General features: G+C 36.5%; 1 long non-coding RNA gene across 1 annotated transcript; it reads right to left on the reverse strand.

The window, feature by feature from the left end:
• Positions 1–8847: 8847 nt before the first annotated feature.
• Positions 8848–12769, reverse strand: LOC140162324 (uncharacterized). The gene is made up of 3 exons (XR_011860234.1): positions 12669–12769; positions 10692–10802; positions 8848–8969 (listed from the first exon to the last, which is right to left on the reverse strand). It is a non-coding gene; the product is annotated as an uncharacterized lncRNA (long non-coding RNA).
• Between the last annotated feature and the right edge of the window lie 529 nt (positions 12770–13298).

A 13298-nucleotide genomic window follows, 5' to 3' on the forward strand; every position in this document is an offset into this window, starting at 1 on the left:
AAATAATAATTGTGTAACATACATGAACTATGTGTTGAATACATACTACATATATTTGAATACAATAATGCAGGCATGCACTTCTATATTAATTTTACAAATGCTGAAAATGAATTTCAACATCGCTATATACATCACTACCCAACATTGTTGAGACGTGCAGCTGCCAACTCAACAAGTGTTTCGACTGCTCGGTACCAGAAGTGGGTAAGTGAACATTTGACAGTTAGCGCCCTATATTGTACTCACCTACACATGTCAGCTACACATGGCAGCTATTGCACTTACCTACTTCTGCCACTGAACAGTCGATTTATGAATGATAATTAATACACCATTACGTCCCAGCAACTTTATAATACACTTTACTGTTATTATATTGTAATAGGTATTTTAGCCCCGTTCACACTTTTCTATTCCATTATCCAATTCATTTCATTTTTTTAACGTGTTGACAACAAAAAAAGTTAATTATATTTGACGCAGAATATACGTCAACAAACATCCGTTAGATTAACATTACTGGTATTTATGTTGAATACATCAAGTATTCGACGGCGAAAAGTATAAATGCTCACAAAAGGGTATATAATGCAAATAAGTACAAATGTTCCCATAGGGCATTTGGAATTTAGGCAAACAAACAATGTAATTTGTCTTTCCTGCCAAGAGTGCATGTGAATCAATGCTCGGAGTTCCAGTCCGCATAAGGTAGCATTTGCTATGGAGGTTAGCTATTTGATATCGCGCAATCTTCAACTACTTGGTCATATAAAGTAAAGAAATGTCATCCTTGATATTTATCTAAAATTTAGGTGTAAATGTTTTCTTTGCCTCCACAAGCAGATCCTTCTTTTAAATTATCAAAGTCGTTTTTATGTTGTGATTTCCTAACCACTACCGCGTAAATTGCTTCCGGTTGGCTGCAGGCGCCATCTTTGACATATGAAGCCTCTCTCTCATTTTGCATGTTAAGCTCTATATTTACGTCGTCTGGGACAAGGTTCTTTTGAGGTGTGCTTACCAAACCGTGCTCGCTTGTGAACTGCTCATCTACATGCGGATCGGCGGCATCCTTAGTCTCCAGTCCAGTAAAATAGATTGTTACAGCGTAAAGGATTGGATTCAGGCTAGCGCTGAGTGGCATGATAAAAAGTACCGACCACGAATGCATGTTATTGGAGACTAAGTTCCCCGTATTATGCGACCACATTCCGATGAGTATCACAACTAGCCAGCAGACTACATTCAGGATAGTCATTGGCGCCAATCTGATGCACAATTTCATTTCATCCGAATACTTGACTAAATTGTCACGATACTTTTTTATGGCACCGTATGCAATCCCAATCCAAATTACAACTACAATCATTGTGCAGATAAAATTTAAACCGAAGAATAAAGTGGCAATGAAGTTCCAAGCAGAAGTATGGTAAGGATTAAAAACCGGAAGATAAAACTTCATCGAGGTTTCCGTTTGATTGGCTATGGATACAGAGTATCCAAATGGTTCGACAAAGTACGGAAGGCTAAAACAGACATCAGACAAGCCAAAATCGTTATTGTCTTCTGGACCTGCTAAACTTATGAATATAATACTTAATATTGTACAGAAACACCAAACAAAGACCGAACTTCCGTGTGCTGATCTCGTATTTAGACGTCTTTTCTGAAGTGGCGTGAAAAGGCTCATGATGCGATCGATGCCTAACAGCAGTAACAAAATCAACGATGCTTGAGAAGAAAGGAAAGCGAGAAATCCGGCAGCTCGACAAGTAGAACTGGATTGCCAAGTTCTGGAGATCGTTTGGTAGGCGTCACCAACGGCAGCATCTTTCCCAGCGATAATGATTAAGTACAGACCCGTCAAAAAGTTCGCAGTAGCCAGGTTTGTAAGGAGAAAGCTCTGCACTTGGGGGATATTAGCACTGCTAAAGTACCTGAAGAAGACGTAGAGGGCGATGACCATGATGTTTTCGATTATAGCAGATAATCCAAGCAAGAATGTGATTGATTTAAAAGTTGTGGTTCCCAGTAAATGTCCGCATTCTGAGATGGAGTACGTGGCTTTGAGGGTTATACATGAGACAGGCTTTTCGACGTCGCAGCACATCATTGGATCGTCCACGTAGCTGATGAAAAAATGTAATGAAAGAAGCATATGGTAATGGCAATCAGAACATGCTATGATCCACTAAGATTACAAACTTATTTTGTACCTAAACTTATGTTGAAATCCCGTAATCGATCTCATACGTGGTCGAAAACTTATGAGCTTTTTTGTGTCATTTTATAAGTGAGCTTTTTTATGTCACTTTATAATTTTTTCTGTTTTTTTTTTTCTATTTTTGTGCTTGTTATTTTGTCTCAACTTGATTATTGCCGACTTTTGCGTCACACACATTGTTGTTGTTCCTACAAAACGGAGCAACCAACAAGTTGCATTCTAAGTCAGTGGGAGTGGTCTAGTTCATAGACACATAATCTGATTGGATAATCGCATGATTTCGGGTGCCGTCTATCAGGCCGTGGCCCGGGCTGTAGACGATCTCACGTCATCATGAGTGTTGATAACGCATAACACGCTTGTAGTGGTGCGCGTATGTATCGCGTTGTATGCGTAGAATAGTGCCGAATACTGTATAAGGGGGGTATTTATGACGGTAACTTAGTTCTTGCTTTAAAAAATAATTAACAGTTATAAAAATAATACTTAACTGACTAAAAGAATAAGAATAAACGATAGGAATTTTTGTTTTTACTATCCACTATCCAATATTGTTATCGTAGTAAAATATTGGACCTACCTGTCGTCTATCTCACGGTAGAGGATAGTAAAAACAAAACTTCCTATAGTTTATTCTCTACTTTTTGGCATGCACTGATATTACAGTTTTCGGGTATCATGTTACTAAAAAAGTAGGTAAAAACATCAGAAGAAAAACCTTTAAAATAACACCAAAAACATGTGTATAACATTTGTTTTACGACATTATTCCTTATAATTTAGTCGCATTTATTGATGATACTTTCTTTCTGTTCTTTTCTTATTTGTTAAAAATCACTTGCAAATGAAGCTTTTTTTTCTATATACTCAAGGTACTTCAGTACTTTTAATTCCAAGTGTTAAAACACTTGGAATATGAAGCACAGCGCTTTTGGGCTATTCCAGCTGAAATCCATAAACCTCATATGGAAGAATCATCCGGGGTGTAGATTTCAACTGGAGTCACCCATTCAAGTAACCCCTTTTAAATCTCACGTGTGTGTAGAAGATTTATGTCATAGGGGTGTATGAGATTCAAATGGGATAACCCACTTACATTGTATTCAGATTGGGAAGATAATCCAGATGGCGCTTTCTTAGAAACGAGTTACGCTCAATTAGTGGATCGCCCTTTACAATAACCCTGTAGTTTAAATAAATACAATAGTAAACTTAAATAAAATAATAATAATAATAATAATAATAATAATAATGAAAATAACACTAATATTAATAATAACACTATTCCATTCTGAATACGTGGAATTTCCTTCTGATATCAAATAATTTTGAAGATGTTGACCTTTCGAATTGAAGATATACATTTCCCCAAAAATTCCTTTTGTGTGTGTGTGTGTGTGGGGGGTATATCTTCAATACGAAAGGGCAAAGATTTCAAAAATTATAGACGGCTTTTCCTCCCAGGTACAAACACTTTTTAAAGTGTAAAAAAGTAAGTACATATCATTAATATCAAAAATATCAATATTTAATAATTTGCCATAAACAATAACATTTGTATTATAAACAATATCATTTGTATTATATCGAGAATTTACCAAAATAAAAAATTATTTGATATCATCAGGACATTCCTCATATTCACAATGTAATTTGGTACCACAAAACACTGTTCAAACGTTGCTACATCGACCCCTTAACGCACACAAAACCACAAAAAAATTGAGAAACACGCAATTAATTTAGAGGGTTTGAACAAGATATAAAAACTGATGTATAGGTTTAAAAGTGAAGAGGGCCAAATGCAACAACAGGCACAAAACGTGCAGTAGTTAAAATGACTGTTGTTTTATTACTTACAATGTGTCGAGGTTTAGTAAACCATTGAAAACGCCATCTTCAAATCCAATGTTTTTACTGTCCCATAAAATTCTGAATCAATTAAAGAGAAGAGACATAAAATTCCTATTGATGTAGGCCTTTATCAGGTACTGAAGAACATGAGCAGAAAGAACATTATAAAATACCCCAATGTATTATTTGTTTGTTTTTGCTGTACAGGAGTTACATGTAAGGCTGAGAGGTATAATTATTGGTTAGAGATTCGAACCCATCAAGATCAAAATAAAAACTATATGAAATAGGGTTCTGACACATTCCTAAATGACTTTTCATTTGTGTCGGAACCTCCAGTGTCCCTTGAAGGACTGTTCCAGAACTTCAATATGCTATACTTATAGGCCTATATTGTCCACTACTATAGTATTCACATTAAGGAGGCCTAAATCTAGGAAAAACATGCATATTAATGATATATTTTAAACCACTTACAGTACTTTCAATGAAGTTAATTCCTCGAAGATATTATCGGGTAATATGTCAAACTTGACATTTGTCACATTCCTGAAACAAAGAATTGTAAAATATTTATGTGTACAAACATGTTGACCCACATTTACTTGTGTACTTGTGTAATGTTTGTTTGTGTGTATTGTATACTATACCTCGATTGCTCACTTTAGACCCAGTTTTATCTACCGTTTATCAGTGGGAGCTGGTAGCTTGATGGATAGAGCGTCCGTCTGGTAATCGCCATGTCGTGGGTTCGAATCCCATGCCGGCATATTCCCTTGCCTTTTTTCAAGTTGGGTTGTGTGCCGGTTGGGATTTGTGTTTATTTGTTGTCTTATTTAATTGTAACACTTTGGGTTTATAAACTGTTCTTTCTTTCTTTTCAAATTTAGATATTATTGTATAATCAGTTGTTATAACTACGAGTGTAGCTAGAAGTATAGATTTACAACACCGGCAACATCATTGATGATTGTAATTTTGAAATAAAAAAGTACATACTTATGACAAAAATGTCTTGTGTTGCCAGTGTCCTGATGACGGTCCAAGTTCTGCCCCGGTATTAAGATATGTTTATGTTAGGATCATATTTAAAAAAAAACTATGAAGGCAACACAATTTCTCATGATGACATATTTATGTCATGTTAAAACTACTAGTATCAGGGGCGTAGCCAGCTTTTTTGGTCGGGGAGAGGGGGCAAAATAAAATTATTAGGGCACAGACGAAAAAAAAACTACATCATACAATACATACAAACTGTATGTCTTCGAGCTTCCAAAAAAGGCGTTATTGAGATGATGTGCGTGTGTATAACGCGCAAAAATTTGTATTTTACACTATTTTCACCCATTATCATGATGGAAAGGGTTTTTATCTTTTTAATGTGCGCGCTTATTTGTATTTTAGCCCATGACCGGGCTGAATTTTTGGTAGAAAAGGGCTCCTTGCCCCTTTTCTTTTTGTTTGTCCGCCTGGTTTTCTCTTTCATTTTTTGTCAGAGGGGCACACGTATTTGAGATGCTGCCACTGCTGCTGGATAGCAAAAGACGACGGTGTTATCACGAATTCTTAAACACTTGAGGATGTTCCTGCAATCTTATTGGTTCTTACCCTTGTGATATGACACGATATCACACGGGTCAGCGCGTGTGCATCGACGCTATACCCGTACTCGCTATTTGAACCAATCGGAGGCGCATAGCAACAACGGGACTAATTCGCCTCGTTGTTTTACTTAAAATAATGATGTCGCCCGTGTTATATGAGACGATAGATGCACTCCAGGGGCTAAAAACAATACCTTTATTCTCTAATTTGCCTGCCGAGAATTATTCTATTAAACTCACAAAAAGATTAACTGTTCCAGCCTGTCAAACGTCATCGACGGTATTTCAGTGATACCCGTATGCCCACCAATTAGCAAGTTCCTGTACAAAAGCATTAAATAAATGATAAAGAAACATGTTGTCCCGATAAGCATAATGTATATTACTTAACAAGGCATTAACTTATTACAAAAAAGGTGATTTTCCTGAATTCTGATAATCCCCGGGGTAATAAAGCCCAGAGCAGTGTTTTGTAATTAATTTTCAATTGCTGTATGTCTATTAAGCAACGCTTCCCAATTGTCCACTTTTCAAACATTATTATGCTCTGAGAATCTTCCATCCTATAAAATACACATTTTCAAAAAACAATTACTCTGGATATCTGCCCTCAAACTGAAATTGGCGACCAATTTCACCTGAACACGGAGGTCTCTGCATCAGCTTGCAGTCCACGATCACCATACATGTAGCGTATAGATATCGTAACACCGTTTAGGGACCCCACTTTTAAGCGGTTACAGAATGTAATCGAGAAAATTTAAATTTAAACCAAAAATCACATTTTTGACCAAACATCACATTTTTGACCACAAAACAGATTCTAAAAGAATAATAATGATAAAATCGAATGGATCCTTTCACAAGATACACACAGATATTAGTCTCGCTTTTAGTTTTAAAGATGTCGTGCTCAGCTATCGCCTCGCACGATATCTTTTAAAACTCGCAGCTTGACCAATATCTTTGTGTATCATGTTCAATCCATCCATTTTTATATCAAACTTGGCTGGTATCACTTAAAAGCTTACACGTTCATACAGAAAATATAACATTTCGTGAATATGACCATGCTTTAAAATAGTCACTATAGTGAGTCTTACAGTTTTTAAGTCTTTGCAGGGTTTTAAACACGCCTGGTTTCAGAAACTCATTTTCAACTTTAATTGTCCTGCAAATAAAACATAAACAGTAATGAGGTTTAAATATAACATTGGTAAACAAGATGTACGGATATTTTCTTTGATAAACTTCAAAAATACACTTTTAATACACTTGCGCAATATTTCCTATGTGTACGTGTCCGTAAACGAAATGTCCATTTTGTGAATAACAAGAAGAAACACACCCGTTTAAACATCATGGAAACTAAACCTATTTCCCAGTCCCACAGTACGTGTGCATCTATCGGGAGTTAACCTAAACAACCTTCCGATTTTTTTTGTGTTAAGGGTAAACTAGGTATTGTAGGTCGAAACAGCCAAAAAAATCGATATTCATTATCTAAATCAATATATTATTCAAAAATAACACTTTCTAAAATTTTAAAAATCATTTACTTTGAAAACTTGTTTGGTTTATTGCTGTTGATACTTTTTACAAAAGTGTTGTTGTTTCAGCCCTCTTTACAGCATAACTCAAGAACCACAGAACCTACAAAATTATAAATGTGATGTTTGAATTCTTCTACACACTCGCTATAAAATGATCAATGCAATTTTTGCCAAAGCTCACTACCATTCACAAGATGCTGTGAACTACCAAATCGCAACAGCTTAAAATAGTTGCTAACCTTAAACGTCTCACTTAACATACATCAGTTAAAATCAAAAGAGGAGCTAGGCTTTTCTCCGTATTACGGAATTTCTGGGGCACATGTGTACGAGTGTAATATCTGTGCAAGCTTGTGTAATGATGTTAATTATAAGATCAATATACTCCACACATGTAAATTTACACTTAAAACACAAGTGGTTTTTTAACAACACAAAAAAAATTGCAAAATAAAATAGTCGATATATGGATATCGTATTTCTTGATACTCTTTTCCCACAGTCATATCAATTCAGCAGTGTACTTCGGTCATAGTTATAAATGCGCTTTTATAAATACGCACGTGACCACCTCCACGCTGCCATAACAGCTAGTAGACAGCAAGTCTCGAAGTGACCTTCTACATAGCAGTTGGTCTTTCTATACATTTGGATGCAAAGGCGGAACAACATGAAACGACTGTGCAGCAAAAGTGTCTATTTTGTTCAACTTTGTGATTATATTGTAAACGTTTCCGTCGTTGAATATTTTTTCCGTCGTCAAAATAATAATAATAAATAATAATAATAATAATAATAATAAGCATTTGCAATGCACCATCAATCTAGTAGAACTATTCCGAGGCGCAGACAAGAAAAACAAATAAGTACAATTAAACATTAACATACATAAAGTACACGTACAATTCAAACATTAAAATGTATACATACATCAGTTACGTCAGTTATGTTTGGTATATGCTTTGCTAAATAAATAAGTCTTTAACAAGTTCTTAAAAGTCTGAACGCAAATACACGAGTGAAGGAGATCTATTCGCCACTTGCACGGTTCCGCCATTATGCACTATGTGCGGGGAGAGCCTCGAACTGGCAGCATACATGAATGGGAATTGAACCAGTCATATAACATTCTGTGTAAGGTTACGTAATTCTTCCTTTCATGTATGCTGCCAGTTCGAGGCTCTCCCCGCATATAGTGCATAATGGCGGAACCGTGCAAGTGGCGAATACTTTCAAAATGTTGTTTTTGATAACAAAATTATTACAAATTCGGAATTGCAATTTGTGTAATAATTTTGCAATTCAATTACTACTTAAATCTGATGATATTTATCTACAGAGTTCCTATCCTTTTCTGTATAGTGGTCAATACATGGGTATTTGGTCACGCTTGGTGGCCTTGGTATGTCGTGCCCATGAGTCACGTGCGTATTTATAAAAGCGCATTTATAAATATAACCGAGGTACACTGTTCAGGGCAATATCCACCGACAGATTAACGCCCAATGCGCTGTGCTCATAATTAAAGGGAAACGATGTATTTAAGAAATTGGTTTTGTTTTAATTTTAAAGACATGATAGTTTCTGTCTTCTGCACTTACAACTCATGAGTTGTTGCTGGCAGGTCTGCTACACCTTCCATTGACCGTAGCCATCCTCGCATACACTCGATATCAAGTCCGTCCTCATCGTACATGCAGCTGCAATCTACGGGACATTTACTTACATCTTTATCAACAGCAGAAAAAGGAAGAAAAGAAAACCAAAAAACAAACAAACAAGACAATTATTTGGGAAACAAAATGTGAATATACTCATCATGCTCATAGAATAGAATAATGGGTTCATACTTTCTGCCGGTTGCCCCTGAGCGGCACATCACTGAGCGGCAACGGCATGACACTGAAAGTCACTCTTTCCGCACAGCACCGCTCCAAAATCGTATTTTGTTCTCATACATCAGAGCGGCACCGCTCCGAGTTGATTTGATGTCAACCCCCAGCGGTGCTGCCTCTTAAAGCGGTGGAGTGATCGTTATATATAATGTATCGGCTTACCACTGGTCACCGCTAGCGTTTGTGGTGAGACTGCGCAGTGAAGTAAAATCATCTTCAGAGCGGCAAAGCGGCAAGCGGTAGGAAAGTATGAAACCAGCATTAGGGTAGAGTATCATTTAGAATTTCAGAATGATCTCTATGAAGTCGGCATACTAACGAATACTAGATTATTATAAACCATTCCTATAGTTTCTTCGGTTTATAATTGACATACAAAACGAGACTCACGACATCTTGTATTGATATAGAATTGGGTTCACGCAATTGGACGCAGCACTTAAGGCAGCTGTGTACTCTAGACATTGTTTCTTTCGCAAAATTGAGTTTTTTTTGATATGTTTGTACTTTGTTATGTTCTTTATAAAAACAAGGAATGAAAATCCAGATTTGTAAACTCCAACTGCAATATTTTAAGCATTTTATTTCACTATTCCACTCGTGTTTGAAATTGAAAAGGAAAGAAAATCTTTGTTGTACCAGTAGGGTACACGCGCGCAACAACGCATCGCGTTGCGTATCGCGCAATTTGTTAACGCACAAATACGCTACGCATACGCGACGCTTATCTGCATGCGCGGCGCATCTTATGGAAACACCACGGAAGCACAAAAACCTAGTGGTCAAATGGCCCCGTTTTAGCTGATAAAATGTGGGTTTTTTCAAGTTCTTTCCCCCAATTTAAATATCAAGTTATGAATGGATTTCGCTCAAACTTCTCAAGGGGCCGTGGATTTACCCGAAAATGACGTTTAGGTACACGATAACTCAATAAATACAGCATCTATAGGTAAGCAAATATGATCATCGTAAAAAGCATGATCGACTCAAGAAACGGTTTTCTCATATATTTTATATTTTGGTCTATTTCCGATTTTAGGCATCATTTTGTGCAAATAGGCGTTTGTGAATTTTAAAAAGTTCAATTTGATGCCTTATATGGTCAATATCTCAAAAAATAAGGCGATATCAAAAAAATTTTAAAAAAAGTTTTCGGAATGGAGCCTCAAGATTGAGCTAAAAACAAAATAAAAAGAGTGTTTTTTTGTTATGATGTACCTAACAAATATTGCCAAAAACTCACTTTTTGTGATTTTCTTCATAATTGTTGTTTTTACCCCAAATCTGTATTTATATTAAGATTTATTGATGTCTTGCCTTCATAAAAATGTATACTTTTATATGTCTTGCGCGAATAATTACAAAGTTATTGCACTTTTACTACATGCATGTCTGAGAGTACACAGCCTCTTTAAGCCGTTGCGCGTAGCATTATACAAACAAAAAAAACCCAAAAAAAACCCCACCCACCCCAACAAGTAAACAAGCAATAAATCAATCATCAAGAAATTACTACATTAGTTAAATAAATAAGTGAAATAAAACGTGTACTCACCACATGTGACCTCATCTTTTCCATCAGCACAGGATTCCAAGCCATCACATATTTGATCTTTCCTAACGCAAACATCATCACATTGAAGCATCTCGGTACATTCAAATTGCTCTAAAAATAATCAACAGCAACAAACCATAAAATGTAGTTTGGCCCTATTTGCTGTAGAAGTGACGTCATAATATGATTAACTACCATAGCAATAGATGAATGCAATTTGTGACTATATCGCCCTGCACTACAAGCAGATTGCAATTATCACCATATATTGAATACAATACCGCTCTATTCAAAGATACTAATCTTACAGGTGCGAGTGATCAGCATGATATGGTTCAATGTATATGTACCGCGTGAACGGCGTAGTGCATGGCGATATAGTCAAAAACTGTATTCATCTATTGCTATGATAGCCTTACGTCGCTTCTACAGCGAATAGCGCTATCGATGCGATTTGTGCCATCATGGCGCTATCGATGCGATATGTAATGATGGATGGTTCTATCATAGCCTGAATATGTACATAATGCTAAACACAGCACTTTACAATGTTGATTATTATGCTCGGTACATAACAATGTACATGTCCGTGGTAAAATAGAAACAACATCGCACAGCGTCATCATCCCTATATCTTCGTGTCAAAAATTGCCATGATAGTACGGCGAATCCTCTCGTTTTTCAATAGCTACGCATGGCGATTTTGTTCGAGATAGGCCGAGCGACTCAGGCTAAGCATAGTACGACTATCATATGAGATACCGCCAAGTTCTATTCTACACGTTATATACGATTTGCGCATGCTCTAGTATCCCATATGGTGTTGCTATTACAAGGAAATTCGATTTGTTTTCAGGTAAACCCAGGTTTGTTTTTAAATACACTAACTTGAAATTAAATACACTAATTAGCGGCCACTGCTGTTTGCTCTGGATACATTTTTACTGCATTTTTGGCGTAACGATTTTTAAAAACGTAAGTTAAAATTGTGATATATTTAATTTTGAGAATTACAATTATATAAAGGAACACGTTTAGCCCATTCACCTAAAATCCAGGTGCTTGTATTATAATATTCGATCACACGTGTATATCACAATGCATATGTAAACTTTCTTTATCTATGTCAATAATAGAATATTGATTTCACCAACAGAGTTTGGACCTGTATGAAAAAATATTTATAACATAGGGTGTTGACGCTGTGCATCGTACCTATCGGGACGCCGATAGCCCTATAGACCTTTTTCCCTCTATCCCACAATGCACTATTCCAGGGGGGTATGACGTAGTTCATCAACCTCATAGATCGTGTGCATCCGATGGTCTTTGCCAGGCCTTTGCAATTATTTTGTCTTAATATGGGCATACTGATTCCATATATGCGGATTATCGTAAAGGCCATCGATGTTACTAATTATGCAATAATTGAATACACGAGTGATGCAGTTACGGAGCGATGCAGAACATCTGTGTAAGAGATTTTGTGTTCGTTTTATTTTCAACTCCGAAAAAAAAAGTGAAACGGATGCCGGTAAAATATCACTGCGTGTCCCGTCATCAGTTTTTCACCATTAGGTCTATAAAATGTATGCAAAGTTAGGTTTCAATAACAGGAAACTTTTTGGGTGAATACACCATGTCCATAAGGCATAGAAATGTTGTTTTTGCCCCGAAAGGTATTAGTGACGGTGGCGCCATTATCATCATTATCGGGGATTCCTTTTTTGTGATGAAGGCACCAGTCGAAATGTCCGTATTCCAGAATGTGATGAACATAACTCTGTACTCCCCCGGGGAGATGATGTATTTTGCGACACTCATACCCCCCTGGAATAGTGCATGATGGGAAAGAGGGAAAAAGGTCTATAGGGCCGACTTAAACGTGGTGCCTAGATCAATGGTGTAATATCAAATCTGTCAGATTTACGATATAAAGAGCAACTAATCTATCGTTTTACGTTGAATTTTCCTTACCACATTGCTGCTCGTCAGACGTGTCTAAACAATCATCAATACCATTGCATCGTGCTGATTGGTCGACGCAATATCCATTCTCACATTGGAATGTACTATCGGTGCAAAGGGGCGCTAGAAAGATAATACATACTGTTTTTTAAGCACCTTATTGTCACTATTTAAACCTCAGAACACGGATGGAAAAAGGAGACGATGGCAGTTATAGAGGAAGAATTTGAGACCACTTTAAATTACAGTCGTTAATACATTATCTATTTAACTGACACGATGATATAATCCATGTATTTAACAATCAACCAGGCATATGTCTACAAGCATTTTAATACGTAGCCAACACGATAAAGCAATTTAGTCACTAGCATGTATCAAGTTCTTAATGAATTTATCAGCGAATGTCTATATACAATCGTCAGGAATCGACGGAGATGCAATTTATAACCAAAATAAATAAATTGGCCCATATAAATATGCATGCTGAATCGCACGTTGAAACACTATAAGCACAGCGTTAGAGTTACCATGATAAAGACCCTGTATGATGCCATTACCACATTCAGGAGATTCCGCGATATGAGTTCCCTGATAAAGCTGTTACTTTACCGAATGAACTCAAGAAAGCAATAAAAT

This window comes from Amphiura filiformis, chromosome 10, assembly GCF_039555335.1.
Source record: "Amphiura filiformis chromosome 10, Afil_fr2py, whole genome shotgun sequence".
Taxonomy (NCBI): domain Eukaryota; kingdom Metazoa; phylum Echinodermata; class Ophiuroidea; order Amphilepidida; family Amphiuridae; genus Amphiura; species Amphiura filiformis.